The sequence below is a fragment of the Sciurus vulgaris genome, assembly GCF_902686455.1.
Source record: "Sciurus vulgaris genome assembly, chromosome: 18".
NCBI classification, from domain to species: Eukaryota; Metazoa; Chordata; class Mammalia; order Rodentia; family Sciuridae; genus Sciurus; species Sciurus vulgaris.
In genome coordinates this window covers 3,402,806-3,419,000 of record NC_136479.1, presented here as the reverse complement: position 1 = coordinate 3,419,000, position 16,195 = coordinate 3,402,806, and the positions used below count along the sequence as shown (strand labels likewise).

The 16,195-nt window shown below is 44.9% G+C and overlaps 1 long non-coding RNA gene across 1 annotated transcript in view; it reads left to right on the top strand.

The window, feature by feature from the left end:
* Positions 1 to 1,982: 1,982 nt before the first annotated feature.
* Positions 1,983 to 16,195, top strand: part of LOC306650132 — a 41,046-nt gene continuing 26,833 nt past the window's right edge. Inside the window, exons 1-2 of the long non-coding RNA XR_013760811.1 lie at positions 1,983 to 2,433; positions 9,467 to 9,583. This is a non-coding gene — a long non-coding RNA (uncharacterized lncRNA). The remainder of the gene's footprint in view (positions 2,434 to 9,466; positions 9,584 to 16,195) is intronic.

Sequence of the window (16,195 nt, the reverse complement as noted above, 5' to 3'; positions counted from 1 at the left end):
CTGCCTGAGTTTACTCAACTAATATACAACAAACACAAAAAAGTTGATTTTCTTTTTACCATCTTCTATCACATCATTTTGTACTAATCTGAGCCTAAACCAAGTTGTGCATAGTATATTTTTATTGTACACTAAAAAACTGATTTTGAATGTGTGAAGAGTGCAAAAATATTTGTTATATTTCCATTTTCCAAACGTTTGGATTTTTCTCTAGTACAATTTCAAAAGATCTAGAAGTTTTGCATATTTATTAAGGCATAGTTTCTGTACTGGGGGAAGTAGCCATCTAGTAAGAAATACAAGGCCCAGGGAGGGGAGTTATCAGGGAAGAGATATTTTTCAAATCATAAATTGGGATACATTGCCTGGCAAAGGATTTGCTTCCTCTTTGTTTCCACTTTTGTTTTGAGATACAGTCTCCCTGTGTTGTCCAGGCTAGTCTTAAACTCCTACACTCAAGTGAGTGCTGAGATTATAGACCCTGCCCTTTCTCATTTGAAAAAGGACCAATATATATATAAATTGTTAAATTTATTTAAACTAATTTATTTAAACTTCTGTTGAGAAGACTCCATTCAGATAACATCAAACCCTTTGAGAGTACTAGAACATTTGGGAGGTAGTAGAATTTTAGCTACACTTTGAGGGGTGGGCAGGTTTGGCAGGTTAGAGATCAAAAAGATGATCCTGGGGAAGATCAGGATTTTACACTCAGATAAACTGTGTGGTGGTGATGAGGGGAAACAAGGTGAGAGGAGGTTAGGTAAAACTGGGACTTAAATGAAAGCCCAGGGAGTCTGGGCTTGAGGCCATTTGCAAGTTTCTGGGCAAAACAAGGTCGTGCAGAACCAAGCAGGATGATCCAGCTGGCAGCTGCACTGGGGTAGGGAGGGGAAGGTGGGAATACAGAGGCCAAAACTTAGCACCAAGATGCCTGTTGCCTGCCTCTGGGCCCGTTGCGTTGGGGCAGTGGGATCTTGGTCTGCCCAGGACTTTGCCCCACTGCAAAGAGCTGGGAACCAGCTGATGGAGTCCCATAGATAGACCAGAGCAGCAGACCACCCCATCAGCCTAGCCCTGCCTGGGAGCCCCTGTTGGGATCTGAACCCCCACTGGCCCAAAGGATATCTCTGTCCCTTCTCTGGATCCCTGTGACATTTTAGGTCATTCCATTCCTATGAAGACAGTTAACATAACAGGTGATAGGGCCTGCGAAGAGGAGGCCATGTTGTCCTGCGTGCCTCTGAGGCCCTCCTAGGACACTGGCCCTCCATCTCCTGGCACTCCATCTCCCAGTCCAGCGTAGATGAGCTCCCAGGGAGGGCCTAGGCAGAGATGGAAGCTGCATCCTGTGCCGGTACAGGCATGGAGGAAGAAGCATTCGTGGACGGATCTTCCGGGCTGTGTCCTCCACGTGCGATGACCGTGGGTGCTGCATCCTGCATCCTTCCTGGGGCCAAGTCTGGGCACTGTTCCTTCGTCCAAGAGAAAACGGTGCGGCAGGAGGAGCCTCAGCCTTCCCCAACGCACCTCGGTGGGGAAACTAAGGTCTGCAGCAGGGAAGCTCTGAAGAGGGGTCCTGAAGATGAGGGAAGCCTGGCTGAATGTTGCCTCGTCTCTCAAGTCCAGTTCCCTACGCGCAAATGACCGGGACCGACCCTGTGGCTGCCCAGTAGTACTAGGTCCCGGGATCTAGCGCAGCAGTGCGCTCTGCCACAAGGCAGCCTTGTTCTGAAGATCCCAACACTTCCGGCGCGGGCTCTGTGCAGTGACAGACCGGGCTCGCCCCGCCCCGGTTCGCCCCGCCCCCGGACACGCCCCACCCGTCTTGCCCCGCCCACCTCGCCACGCCCCCGGGCTCGCTCCGCCCCAGCTGCCCCGCCCGGGCTCGCCCGCCCCTGCTCGCCCGGGGCCTCGCTCTCGGGCCAAGTCACGTGCCACGTCTGGCGCAGGCGCAGGCGCAGGGGCAAGTGCGCGGTGGGTGTGCTGACCGGATGCGGCGTTCCGTGGCGCCTCAGGCGAGCGGTGGCTCGGCACTGGCGCGGGCTGCGGCGCTCCTGGTTGCCGGTCGGAAAGGGCCAGGGTCCTTCCGCCGTTCCTCGGGGCCACCGGGGCGCGAGCTCGCGCGTGCAGCGCCGCCCTGGCGCCGGCGGCTCGCTACTCCTCACGCTGCCGAGGCCGAGGCCGGCGGCCCTCGGGGGTCGCCCGGCGACAGCGCGGCTGTCCCGGGGCCGGTGTTCTGTGCGTCGCTGCCCAGCCAGGCGCTGCTGCTTTGTGGGCAGTGGGGCAGACGACCTGGGATCCCCAAGAGGATCTCATAGGCCCAGTTGTGGCCCGCAGAGGCCTCGGACTGGCTAGTCACGTGTGCAGAGAACACCAGAGAAAGTTGGTGCTGCAGTTCTTAATGACTCTACCCCTTCAGGCCAGCCCCGGGTAAAATGAGATGAGATTCAGAGATGGTGCGGGCCGCAGTCCCCACTGCCCTCTCCTCCTGCACGCTTGCCCGCTCCTGGAGAGCCAGTACTCATTGGAATGGCTCTTGTGGCCACTGGGTTTCTCTGAATCACGGATATTAGGAGCTGGAAAGGTCTTAAGGGATTCTTGTAATAGTCCCATCAAGAAGAAGGCATTGGTCTCGCCAGGCCGGTGGCCACACCTGTGATCCCAGCTACTCAGGCTGAGGCAGGAGGATCGCAAGTTCTAAATCAGCCTGGGCGACTTAGGGAGACCCTACTCTCAAAATAAGAAATAAGAAGGTCTTGGCTTGTTGCTCAGTGTTAGAGCGCCCCAAGGTTCAATCCCCAGTCATATATATATCCATCTCCCTTAGCCACTATTTGAAACAGGTCCAGCGACAGGGATCCCAGTCCAGGGCACTTTGTGCCTTCTGACAGCTCACTCTATTCTAGAAGCCAACTGTCTCCCTCCATTTCCCAGTGCAGAGACAAACCTCACTTCCCTGTGCAGCTTATGGAGAACACTCTGGTATCAGTGTGTAACTGCTTCCCTGGTACGACCTCTGGGTATGTTAGAACCTGAAAAAGGGTCTCTGTGGCTAAATGGGTTGGTCAGTTGGTTGCTGAAAGGAAAGAGAATTTACTTTTAACTTCATGGGCTTTCTTGGCATTTGCTTTGGAGTGGACATCATTTAGGCATGAGCAGAAAGGAAACTCCTTGGGAAGGAGATAGGTATAATTTCTCTTCAAGAGGGCATTAGCCTTGCTGGCTTCCAGGTCCTTTCCTGGGCTTAACTTCACAGAATATCTAGTAGGGACAGGAAATTGTAGCACAAAAAAGCATTGCAGTCAAAACCCTCTTTATTTTACAGGCCAGGAAGCTGAGGCTTAAAAAAGGAAAGGCTGTGACCCAAGGTCAAAGAGCAAGCTAGTGGCAGAGATGAAAAAAGTTCTGGTCACCCTATTCCCAGGCAGTTCTCATCCTACCCTGTATATTCAGGTGCAGCAGAAAACAGATGGCACATTTAATTTGGGTAATTTGAGGTAGGATGTAGGGAAACAGCTAGGAATAGTGGAATATTCTAGGCTAGTAACAGTGGAATCTTGCCACTTCTACTTCTGGAGATACAGAAGCTATGTGGAGGATCATCTTATTAGAGCTGGGACTTTGGGTCAAGAAATTCAGGAAAGGAGTTGGAATAAAAACACCTGCCCTCACTTCCTCCCAATGGTCTGTTAAAGCTTCCCCCAGACCAAACGGAATTGGAAATCAGGGCAAAGATATAATTCAAATAGGACTGTTCTAAGGCATAACATGGTGGAAAAGAATTAAGAATATACCTGGAGGGACAAATGAAAGCTATTCAGCATAACATGCAATCTGGCTTCCAATATAGTTTACATTAATATTTAAACTAGATGTAGTTTACATTTCTTGAGCATTTGCTCTGTGCCAGTCATGTCTTTGATCTCATTGCATCTTCCCATAAATTCAGTTTTCTCCATTTGACAGATAAACTGACCAATGAAACAACTTGAGGGATGGAGGTTGGAATAACTAAGCTGACATCTGTGTCTCCAGAATCCTGAATTGTATATAGTTGTTCCTCTGGAATGAAAGAAAGTGAATAAAGAGCAAATGTACAAAGGGTTATGTGGTAAATCTCCCTGAAGAGCCTCCCCTGGGCCCATTCTCATGGGACTTGGCGGAAGCTCAGCTGCAGGAACTGGAGGCCTTCCGCAGAGCTGAGTCACATGCCTGTCAGGGTCTTGCCTGCTGGTTTGTAATAGACCAGCATCTTTAGGTTAAAAGAGCAAGAATGGAAGTCTGAAAACATATCTTGGACTTCTGCTTGTCTTTTCTAGTGGAGAATAGCTTTTGGAATTAAAACTTTCTCTCTCAAGTCATCTACCCACCCCCTGATTCCTAATACCCCACACTGGGCAGGGGCCCAGGGTGCTGCCTCTTTTCCCTGCTGAACTCCTACCCACTGTTCCACCTACGAGCTCTGTTCTGCTAATTGCATTGCTGGTGCTGCTGCTGGAACACAGTGTTCTTCAGGGATGAACCAACAACCAATTTGGTAGGGAGAGTTTTACCAGCACCCCTGAAATGGCCTGCTGCAGAGCAGAAAGCCCAGCTTAACAGTACTGGGCTCTGTTCTCCATACTTCTCTCTCTTGCTGCCTCTTCTCTTCAGAATCCCTTTTCATTGACCTTTTCTTTCTAGAGGGTCCAATAAGTCTTTCCTTTGTTGTTTGGTAGGAAGTAGGGATCTTGCAGAAGCCAGAATTGAGACTTTGGCTAGGGATTTGTCTAAGATCACACAGATGTTAAGGGTAGAGCTGGCATTTGAACTCCCAAGGTTCATCCTGATAAACTCATTCAGAATAAACCCTGCTGCTTGTAGCATTTGAGTTCATTTTGTCCTTATACTCTTCAGAGCCTTTTCCTCATGCCATTGCCTGTGTCCCTGGGGCTTGGTCATGTCAAACTACTGTTTCAGCTCACCCTTGGGGGTTTCCACACTGATTTGCCTAACATTTGGTTCTGTATCCTTTACAGTCCTTTCCCTGTGGTGTTTTTTCCTTCTGGAGGTCGTTTCATTTATTGCTATCGGCAACATCAAACCCACTCACCAAAGCCTAGGTCATGCCACCTTGCCCACAATATCCTTCCAATCTCATTTGCCTCCAGATTAACAAGCTCCCATTTGTAGGCCTTCCCTAAAGGATTTCTCACATTATATTTATCATGTTACAGTGTGTTAGTTAGTTTTCCATTGTTATGACAAAATACGTGAGAAAAACAAAAGGAATGGTTTATTTTGGCTCACAGTTTCAGTGTTTTCAGGCTGTGGTTGCTTGACCTCATTGCCATGGGATCTTGTCAAGGCAGAACATCGTGGCAGAACAAAGCTGCTCACCTGAAGGCAGCCAGGAAGCAGACAGAGAGGGAGAGAGGAGACAGAGGAAGGGAAAGGGGCTGTGGACAAAATATACCTTTCAAGGGCATGCCCCAGTGATATGCTCAGTCCAACTAGGCCCTACTTACTAAAGTTCCCCACCTCACAATAGCCCATTAAGTTGTGAATCCATTAGTAGATTAATCCATTGATGAGGTTAGAGTCAATCACCTCCCAAAGATCCCACCTATGAACACCGCTGCATTAGGGACTGAGCCTTCTACACATGAGGTTTTTTTTTTTTTTTCTCCCGTAGTGGGGTTTGAACTCAGGGGCACTTGGCCACTGAGCCACATCCTCAGCCCTGTTTTGTATTTTATTTAGAGACAGGGTCTCACTGAGTTGCTTAGTGCCTCACTTTTGCTGAGGCTGGCTTTGAACTAGTGATCCTCCTGCTTCAGCCTCCCAAGCTGCTGGGATTAGAGGCGTGTGCCCCTGTACCTGGCTTCAACACCTGAGCTTTTGGGGGACATTTCACATCCAAACTAAAATATACAGTAATTTTAGGTATGTAACATTTTCTTTGTTTGCAAGGTGAGGGGATTTACTGTGTTAATATTTGGATCTCTCTAATTCCTAACAGAGGACCTCACACATTATAAGCCACAGTGAACAGATGTTTCAGGGGAGCCCTTCTGGTGAAAAGAGTTTGCAAAGATAAGATTTTCCCCTCAATATCATGTGTTGACTTTGCTTAACATAAGATTCAGCTGTTAGAGAAATGTGTTGGTTGAGCACCAACCTGGTGTTGGGCACTTGTAAGAACTTATGTTTTCTTGAGAGCTTCAGATTTGGAAATGAAGAGACCCAGGAAGGACATGCAGTGGAGGACAGGCTGCTTGCCCAAGGACAAGGGCCCAGGCCCCACATGTCTTTCTGTCCAGATGGGGCCCAACAGAGTGGTGAGCCCTGTCCTTGACCTTATCATGTGCTGCAGCTTTTCTGAGGCTCTCCCCTTTGTCCAGAGAGCAAAGGCCTTCATACCTCTTGCTCTCATCACCAAGAGTGAGGGAGATCTTGGCCATAATGGCAACCCTCTCTCTTTGGGACCTGAGTGGCTCAGAATATCCATTTCCCATATCTCCCAAGACAGACGGATGCTGGGGGCCCTTCACCAGAGAACGGGTGTGGGCTGGGATGACTCACCTGCTCTGTCACTGCCTACAGCTTGGCTCAAAGCCCTTGGGAATCAAAACACTTCCCTGGGAAAGACACAGAAGGCTCTCCTTAGAGATAGCAGCTTGGGTTCCTGCAAGTATGCAAATGTTGGTCACTGTCTTGATGTTCAAAGTCCAGGGCAGCTGAATGGTCATGAAAACACTAGAAAACACTGAGAAATTAGTGCCCTGATCTGGGCATCACATGACCTAGATTTTTAGTTGGGCTCTGTAGTAGATCTCTCCACTTTTATAAAAGAAGGGCATTCACTCTTTTTCTTTTTCTTTTTTGCTGGGCAAGCAAGCTCTACCACTGAGTTACTGAGCTATATCTACAGCTCCAGCATTCACTAAGTAAGCTTTTTTTTTTTTTTTTTAACTATCATCTTCTACTATGCTAATTAAGGGCAGGGAGGAGGGTTATGCAAAGTCAAAACCTATCCTCCTACCCATTGATGGTCCCTCAGTCTCAATAAATAAATATGTCAGGGTAATAAATGCTATACTGAGATGTTTTGTGAGAATGAAAGAGAAACTAACATCCTTCCTAGGGCAAGTGGGCAAGCGAGATTAGATTTAACTGAAGAGACACAGGCCTTGAAGTTGCAATACTCCTAACAGGTTTAAGTCTGTTGCATCTTTGAGGAATATTATACACTGTATTGACAATGGAATGTGGAGGTGTTGAGGGTGAAGAGAGGAGATTGCATTTGCAAATCTATCTGGGTCTAGCAGTCAGGGGCTTTGCAAGTCTCGCTAACTTGGGCCTTATTATTATTTTTTTAAATTAGTTGTTGATGAACCTTTATTTATTTATTTATTTATTTGTATGTGGTGCTGAGAATCAAACCCAGTGCCTCACACTTGCTAGGTAAGTGCTCTACCACTGAGCCACAATCCCAGCCCACTTTGGGTCTTATATTGAGTGTGAAGGGGAGACCTTGAACTATTTCAGTGTTAAGCACAAAGCATGATCAGATCTGTGTTGTACACAGACCAACTGGCAGTAATGTGGAGGATGAACTGGAAGGATGAAAGGTGAAGAGAGACACTAGTTAGAAGAGGGTTAAAATATTAGAATATCACAGGAAAACAAGTTTAGGGCCTTGGGGGTTAGAGAAGATAGATAAACCTTAAGAACAAAGTTCTGTACCCACAAGCCTACCTGTACTTTGGTGCATTTTGTACCTGCCTCCTTCCTATTCCATTCTTCAATGATTACTGTGATCGCTTGCTCATGATCCGTCACAGTACTATGACCTGTTTGGTTTTGATTCTGTGCCATTTCTCTGTTTGTTTTGTTCACCCAACACTTGAGAAATGCAGCTCTCTGGAGACCAACTACTAGGAAGGTATTCCCTTGCCTCAGAGTCCTATTTGCTTCCATCTCCAGTCCCAGTTCTGCTGCCTCTTGCATTGGACCTAAGGTCTCCAGATAGGCAATGGCATCCATGCTGTCCTTCCTGTTACTCTTTCCAAGAGGAAGGATGAGACACCCTGTCTCATTGTAAGTTGTTGACAAGCAGGAACTAGAAAAATGGATTAAAGACTAAGTTTGAGACCTTGGGCTAAGAGACAGAAGGTGAAATACAGGGCAGTAAATACAGGGCTGTACTACATGGGGACCTAGCAAGTCTGAGCACCTTGATTTAAATTTAGATCAGTTCTATAAAATGTCATCCCAAAACCAGAAGGACATGCCTTCTAATTCTTTCACTATTCCCAGGTCAAGGTTATAGTGCTGTCCCTTCTTGCTCTACTTGTTTGTAATTTGTCACGTCATGATTCTTGGGCCTTATAGATGTTAACAATCAATCAACAAATATGGTCTTGGTACTCATTGTGTGTCCAGCCTAATATATTCTGGGGCAGGATATAGATGCCCCTGGGCTATGTCCTTTTAAAAAAGAATTTTTAGTTGTAGATGGACACAGTACCTTTATTTCATTTTATTTATTTTATGTGGTTCTGAGGATCGAACCCAGTGCCTCATATGTGCTAGGCAAGTGCTCTACCACTGAGCCACAACCCCAATCCTGGGCTATGTTCTTGAAGAATCAGGAGATTGTTATTTTAGTCTAATTGGGACAGCAAAACCATGAGAGCCAACTAAAGAACAGAAAAGATGAGTATTTAGGAAGGCACATAGGATTTTGTTGAATACGTAGTACCTAAGGAAAGAGGGAACAAGTGGATCTTTGGTTGCCTCAGGTTGGGAGTTGGATCTATCTAGATCTAGCTCAAGGGTCCACAATGGATATGGCTAGTCTTAGTGTGAGATTTTGGGCCAAGCAGTATTTTATATGGCCTCTGGGCGGGGAGCTGTGTCCCTGAAATGCAAATGTTCATGCTGTTTCCTTAGTCTGCATCTCCCTGGTTGGGATTCTCCATTAGTCCTTTTAAGTCCAACTCAAATGCCTCACATCAGCCAGAATTGTTGCTGTCTTGGCTGTTCCTCTGCAGCCCTTTGCTTATAGCTCTGCTGTGACATTTATTTCATCTTCTCAGGTTTTTGTGGGGTTTTTTTTTTTTTTTTTTTTTTTTTTTTTTTTTTTTTATCAGTTCCACTCAATTGTAAGCTGCTTATTAGTAGGAACCATATCTGATTAGTTTCTCAAATTCCCAGTTACTAGCCTAGAGTTGAACTCTGCTTCGTAACATTTGCTAAATGGATAAAAAGCAGTTTAACAGATTCTATTCTCCCTGGTATCTCAGTTATATAAATTTAGTTCTATAAAAGCAATCCTAAAACTAGAAGGAAGAGGGAAGGGCCTGTTTTCTGGGTCCAATTTTTGGCGAGGGAAGACATAGATTAAAAGTCATTTTAAGTAGGACTTGTGTGGACACGCAGAAGAAGAGTATCTGATCTCTTCATCTTGATTTTTCAGAACCAAATGGACAAAAGTGGGTATGCTGGCAAGAGGATCTTCCAAGTTTTTGAAATCTGAAGAGCCGGGGACTAGTTTTCATCAGTCTCTGGTGACATAATACTTGCTTTGTCAACAGTAAGAATAAGTGAATTCTTCTGGGCATTGTGGTGCACATCTGTAATCCCAGTGACTGGGGAGACTGAGGCAGAAGGATTGCAAGTTGGAAGAAAAGCTCAGCAATTAGTAAGATCCTGTCTCACAAATAAAAATGGATTGAGGGTGCAGTTCAGTGGGAGAGCATCCCTGGGTTAACCCCTAGTACTCCCTGCTCCACACAAAACAAATTATTTGGAATCTACAATGTTACTTGCTAATAAGGCATCCTTAAAATTAATTTTCCTTTTGTTTTCTGATCCCTATTTCCCCCTACATTTTTTTTTTTCAGTGCTAGACCCAGGACCTGGCACATGCTAGGGAAGTACTGTACTACTGAGCTATACCTTCAGTCCTTTATTCTTTCTCAAATTATCAGTCACTGATGTCAGTTAGAAAGAGTTTAGCCAGTCTCCCATTTGAGTTCCCACTTAGGCCTAAAGACTAGATGAAAAATGGTAGAGAGAGAATGTGGTCTTTTTGCTTCTGAGACTGTGGCTTTGGGTAAATCACTTCAACTGTGAATCTCAGTTTTGTCATCTATAAGATGGAGATAGCAATCTCTACCCGCCTTACGCCTGAGACCCGTGGAAGGTTCAGACAAGCAGAGTGTGACAGTGCCTTATAAATTGGTCAAGGCCTGTGTGAATTCTGTGGACCTATTTTTTAATCTGCTTGAGGCTCTGGGTGAAACTTTCCAAGGCTAGACACCTAGACAGTGACATCATATGTGTGTTATTAGAGTCCAGGGTGGGGCACAGAAGACAGACCCAGAGTCATGGAGGCAGGGAAGAATACAGAAGGAGCCCCACCCACTGCCTGCCTGTGGAAGACCTGTTTTCTGACTTGAAGAAATTCACTCTCTTCGTTCCTATACAGTCATAGACTCTGCCTGATCTGTGTGCCCAGGGGACGTGCCAATTACCCCCTTAAGTGTAAGGACTGGGGCTGGGGATGTTACTCAGTGGCAGAGTGCTTGCCTAGCATATGCGAGGTCTGAGAAGTCGATTCGATCCCCAACCCCCGCAAAAATGTAAGAGACACTCTGATTTGTCTTTGTGTTCAGGGCCGACCTTGGGGCATGGATATAGCAGGCATTCAGGGTAAGTTTGTTCGACATACAGGTAGTACATTTTGTGAAATCTCCTCATCACTCTCATTCTCACTTCCTTTGTGTTAGCAAATTCTGGTTGTAGATAAGCGTAAGAAACCAGGACATGATGTAGGGAAATATAGGCTCTACTCATGCATGAAAATGTCACTGGCCAGTATTAATGAAAGGTCAAGCTTCATTGGAGTGTTACTATCCAGGTACTTTGTTAATCCCAGGAGGCTGTGAGTCCAGGGTCTGATAGGAAAGGCTCTCTGCCTGCCAGTGGCCAGGTTGATTTTAAACCCCTTCATTGGTCCTGCTGGTCACTGGAGCAGAAAGAAAATTACTTAATTAACAAATGTTTGTGAGAATTTATTGTGTGCCTGACCCTGTTTTTGGTGCTTTGGGTAACACAAAGGTCAAGTTGTGACTTCAGAATTGAAAGTATTTACAATATAGTTGAGAAACTGACTGTAGAGGCTCAGGGAATTCCTGCTGACAGGCAGTGTTTGCACAGGGCAGAGAGAGTGGTAGTCATTGACATAGAAGGCAGAGGCCCTAAGGGTGGGAAGGCTTTCTAGAGGAGGTGGGAATATGTGAGGGAGAGAAAGGCAATCATCGAGACTTGCCTCCTCCACTTCCCACGTCTTTTCCTTTCTGGTTCCAATTAGGAGATTGTGTTAGTTAGTTGCTGCAAAATAAAATACAACAAACTTAGCAACTTAAAAAAACATTCATTTATTACTTCACAGTTCTGCAAGTCAGAAGTCCAGGTATGGCATTCTTAGGTTCCTTGCTCAGGGCCTCACAAGATTGAAATCAAGGTATGAGCTGGTTGAGTGCTGGAGGTGCTGAGAAGTGACCTCCTTGGCACTCTCACGCTCATTGAGGGTCGCAGAATTTAGTTACTTGCAGTTGAGGAACGGAGGTTCCTGTTTTCCTGAAGTTTGTAAACTGGGGTTGCTCTCAGCTCCTAGAGGCCACACTCTCAAGTCCTTTCCTCATGGTTCCCTCCATCTTCAACCTAGCATTAGTCTGTCAAACCTCCCTTATATTTTGAACCTCTGACCTCCTCTCTGGAACCAACTGAAGAAATGTTCTGCATTTAAAGGTCTCTTGTAATTTGCTCCAGTGTCTCTGGATGGTCAACTGAGAAGTCATTTTTTTTTCTTTTTTTGCGATGCTGGGGATTGAACCCAGGGCCTTAGTGCTTAGAGGCAAGCACTCTACCAACTGAGCTATATCCTCAGCCCAAAAGTAATCTTAATTCACTTGCAAAATCTCCTTTGTCAGGTAAACTAACATAATCAAAGTCCTGGGTGGGGGGAGAATAGAAAATCTTGGTGGGATTTATTTTGAGATTTTTGTCTGTTACAGATTTATTAATAGAAAATTATGAGGGGCTAAACTCAGGTGTGGGCAGAGGGATGGCAGAGAGGGGAGAAGCTGAAGGACAGCAAGCACTCTACCAGGCAATTTCACAAGTGACATCTCCATCCTCACAGCAAAACTAGAAAGCAGCATCATTCTCATTTCCTCATTTTATCCATGAAATGGCTGAGACTCAAAGAAAAGAGGAGGCATAGCCACTAAATGGCAGTTCTGCCTAATTCCAGAGCTTTCCTATTCCATTTAGCTATCTGGGAAGGGAGGAGGGGGCACTGTAAAAGACACTAGGGAGAACAGGAGCACAGACCTTGGCAACTGATTTGCTATGGTGCAAAGGATGAAGAGGAATCCAAGATGAACTAAAGCACTGAGCCTAGAGGATGGGAAGATGGTGGGATCATTAAAAGAAATATCCCAAGGGCTACTTCAGCCAGATATAGGACATTTCTGTGTGGATTTCAAATACTCAGCACACCAGGCTCTGTAAACTCATGCCTTTACCATCGTAGAAGCCAATTCTCCCAGCAAGGAAAGGTTAGGACCACCCAGCTGTGTGTCTTGACTCCTGGTAACTGTTTCAAGGCCTAGGAATAGCTAGAACCCTGAAGTACTAGATCCCAGCAAGGTGAGGAGAAAGGGGTTGACCAGCTATTGGCAGCATCCGGAGCTGAATGCAGAAACCCTTCTTTGCCAAGTGTTCTGGGCAATACTCAGTGTTCAGGCCAGTTTGACTTTTTGGACTGTGATACAGAGATCACATGGGTAGTCACACTGAGATGTCCACACCTGACTCGTAAGGGGTTGTAGAGCCTTCCCTGCAGCAACTCTAGGACAGTCATTCCTGGGCTTACCTGCTGATGCATTAAATCACTGGTAACTCCTGTTTCCCCCTCCTGTCTTTCTCTACCCATTCTGTCTACATCAGGTGCCTTCAAAGTACGAAGGCACTTTGAAGTAAAATATGGAATTTCTGAATAGTAAGATCCCTTTCTGAGGATGGTGGCTTTCTGGCTTAGGTAGTTCATTGGTTGCTGTGCTCTGAATTCCTTCTTCACCTTGGTTTCTCCAGAGCACTGGGATGTGATCACTCATAGAAAGAAGGCCCTTCTCTGTGGCCTCTTCTTGCCCATTTTGAAAGCTTACCATCTCAACAAAACACCCTCCAATAGTAGCCAACATCAGCTCTGTTGTAATGAAGAGTTTTGATGGGATTCATGACTAAATTTCTCTAAGGGCCATTTCATTTGGGGTTCTTTGTGCTTGGGGAGTTTAGTTGAGAGGAGGAGCATTTGGAAGGACTGGCATCAAAAGGCAGATGGAGGGGAAGTTAGGGCTACTTAAACTTAGCACTAAAGAGTGACTGGCATTGGTTTAAGTAGACAGGAGAAGTCCTTTCAGGCAGGGTGAGGGCTGAGCAAGGACATGCAGGTTCCAGGGAGCATGGTGTATGGGATGTGAATGAGACCTGGGGTGAGTCCAGGGAGGTGGAGGAGGTGGGGCCACCTTAATCTGAGAAAACACTCTCTGATCTCTTTCTTCTCTCTTTTATTAAGGTTTAGGATTTCTTAGCCTCCTCCCCTGTAGGTGGATTCCTAGGGAACCATTTTCTCTCACCTAGCCTCAAGGGCAAATTGTGGGATACCATTTCCCTTTTTTGACTTATTTTCTGCCTTCCAGTGAATATCCTTTCCTTTCCCCTGCCCCACCCCCGTTTCTTTAAAAAGTACAGTTTTTTACCAAGGAATTTTACTTGTTTTGTTTTTATTTCTGCAGACAAATGAAGTATTTGAATGCATTTAACTGAGGCACTATCATGGCAGGAAACCATGATAACTGCCCCAGATGAATGATTTATGGAGTGGGAAGATCCCCAAAAGTCCATGAAACCCCACAACGAGAGGTACCTCCTCTCTTTGGGAGGATCTGCTTCATGTTCTCCTTGGAGCTTACTTTAATTTCATTAAATAAACCCTTTACCCAGGGGTTGTGGCAAATGCCTGTAATCCTAGCTACTTGGAAGGTTGAGGCAGGAGGATCACAAGTTCAAGGCCAGCCTGGGGTACTTAGTCAGATACTGTCTCAACATTAAAATAAATAAATAAATAAATAAATAACAAAAGGACTTGGGATCTAGCTCACTGGTAGAGCACACTAGGGTTTAATCCTCAGTATTGGGGAAATAAACAAAACACATTTATGCTATTCTGTGCAAAAAAAGTTGAATGCATTTAAATGTCATATAGTTTATCATTTTACCTCTCTTTGGGAACTAGACCATATTCTGCATGTTTTTATAGTTGCATATTTTCTAGAGAAGTATAAGATAATGGGGCCTAGTTTTTGTATTGAGGCAGGTGTGTGACCCTTGTCTGGAAATTCCTCTTTCTTCTTTGAATCTGACTACAAAAGGGACATAACTTCAGTGATCATGTAAGTCATGAAGAAATGAGGTTATATTATATTTGTTAGGTTCTGTTATTACAGTTACAAAAATCATTGGAATTAGTTTGAGTCAAGAGAATTTGTTTAAAAGATTCAAGGATATCTCATGAGCTCTAGGAAGGAGTACCACTGGGGTTCAGTAAGGTACTTGAAGTAGGAATTGCAAAGAAGTGAGGCAGGTTCCCAGAGTGCTTCCTTCATCGAGTGCTCTGTGTTGGCTGGCTGTCCCTGCTCCCAGTCCATGTGCAAGGCAGCAAAGGCCACTCCCACCATTGTCAGTGAATACCTGTTAGTTGCATTTCCAAATATGTTGTGGAGATTGAACCTTAGTACAATCAACAGTGGCCAGTGTGGGATCACAAAAGAGGGTCTACTTCATCAAAAGGGCCTAATTTAACATTCATCCTGTCCAACCAGACAGTTTGTCAACAACTTATTTCTATCGGTATGACTTTCATCTTTCACAATGAACTGGAGACATTTTGTAGCAATGGTGGTGGCAGAATCTATGACTAGAGGAGCCACATGAAAGTCTCGGATCTGGCTTGCTTCTGATCTGTAACACTTAACAAGTTGTTCTAATACTGTTCAGGCCTTGAAGATACAAGATTCAGCTAAGAGCTCATTATTGGCCTCTGGTCCAAAACCACATTCTATTTTTCTTCTTTTCCTTTTTAAAAATAATTTGTTCTATTTAGTTATACATGAAAGTGGAATGCATTTCAATTCATGGTACACAAATGGAGTACACCTTTTCATTTTTTGGTTGTACCCAAAGTAGAGTCACACCATTCATGCAAAATACAAGGATATAGGGCAATGATGTCTGTTTCATTCCACCATCTTTTCCACCCGCTGCCCCCACATTCTATTTTTTTAAAAAGTGCTTAACTGCTGGGTGCCGTGATGAACACCTATAATCCCAACAACTCTCTGATTTCAAGTTCAAGGTTAGCCTCAGCAATTTAGCAAGACCCTGTCTCAAAATACAAAATAAAAAGGGCTGGGGATGTGGCTTAGTGGTAAAGTGCCTCTGGGTTCAATTTGTAGTACTGCCAAAAAAAAAAAAAAAGTCTTGAATTGTTTGAAAGTTTTTTGTTTGTTTTTCGATGCTAAGGATGCAGGCTTTAAAAAAATTATTCTTGGAAGACAATTGGTAAGTTTTTGATAGGGAATGTTTTTGGGTAAGAAAAAGTTTTTGGGTAGATTCCTTTGAAGAGGCCCCTAACCAATGGGAGAATGGACGTTTCTGTGTTTCTTAAGAACCAATGTCCTTTGGAATCAGAAGTTGGACTGAGCCTCAACTCCGATGCCAGCTTTATGGCTTTGGGCAGGTTCTTCAATATCATTGAGCCTTAGTCCTGCTTCTGTGAAATAGGATAAGTGTTAAGGTTAACCTCTTAGAGTCAAAAAGTGTGAACAAACTAGTGTGGCTCATGTGCTTGGCATTCTTATTTGCATATTTAAGCATTTCGTAAATGTGATCTTACAAAAATCCTTCATTAAGCTTGTTTGCTAAGTCTAGAGTTAATGAGAAAAGAACAAATTGTGCTTGACTGTTAATTTTTTATATCACGCTCTGAGTGTAATGCTTAAAGAAAAGGCATTTGCTAATGTTGCCTATATTTAGCTGTTTAATCAAGAGTTATATTTCTATTGTTAAAAGGAAG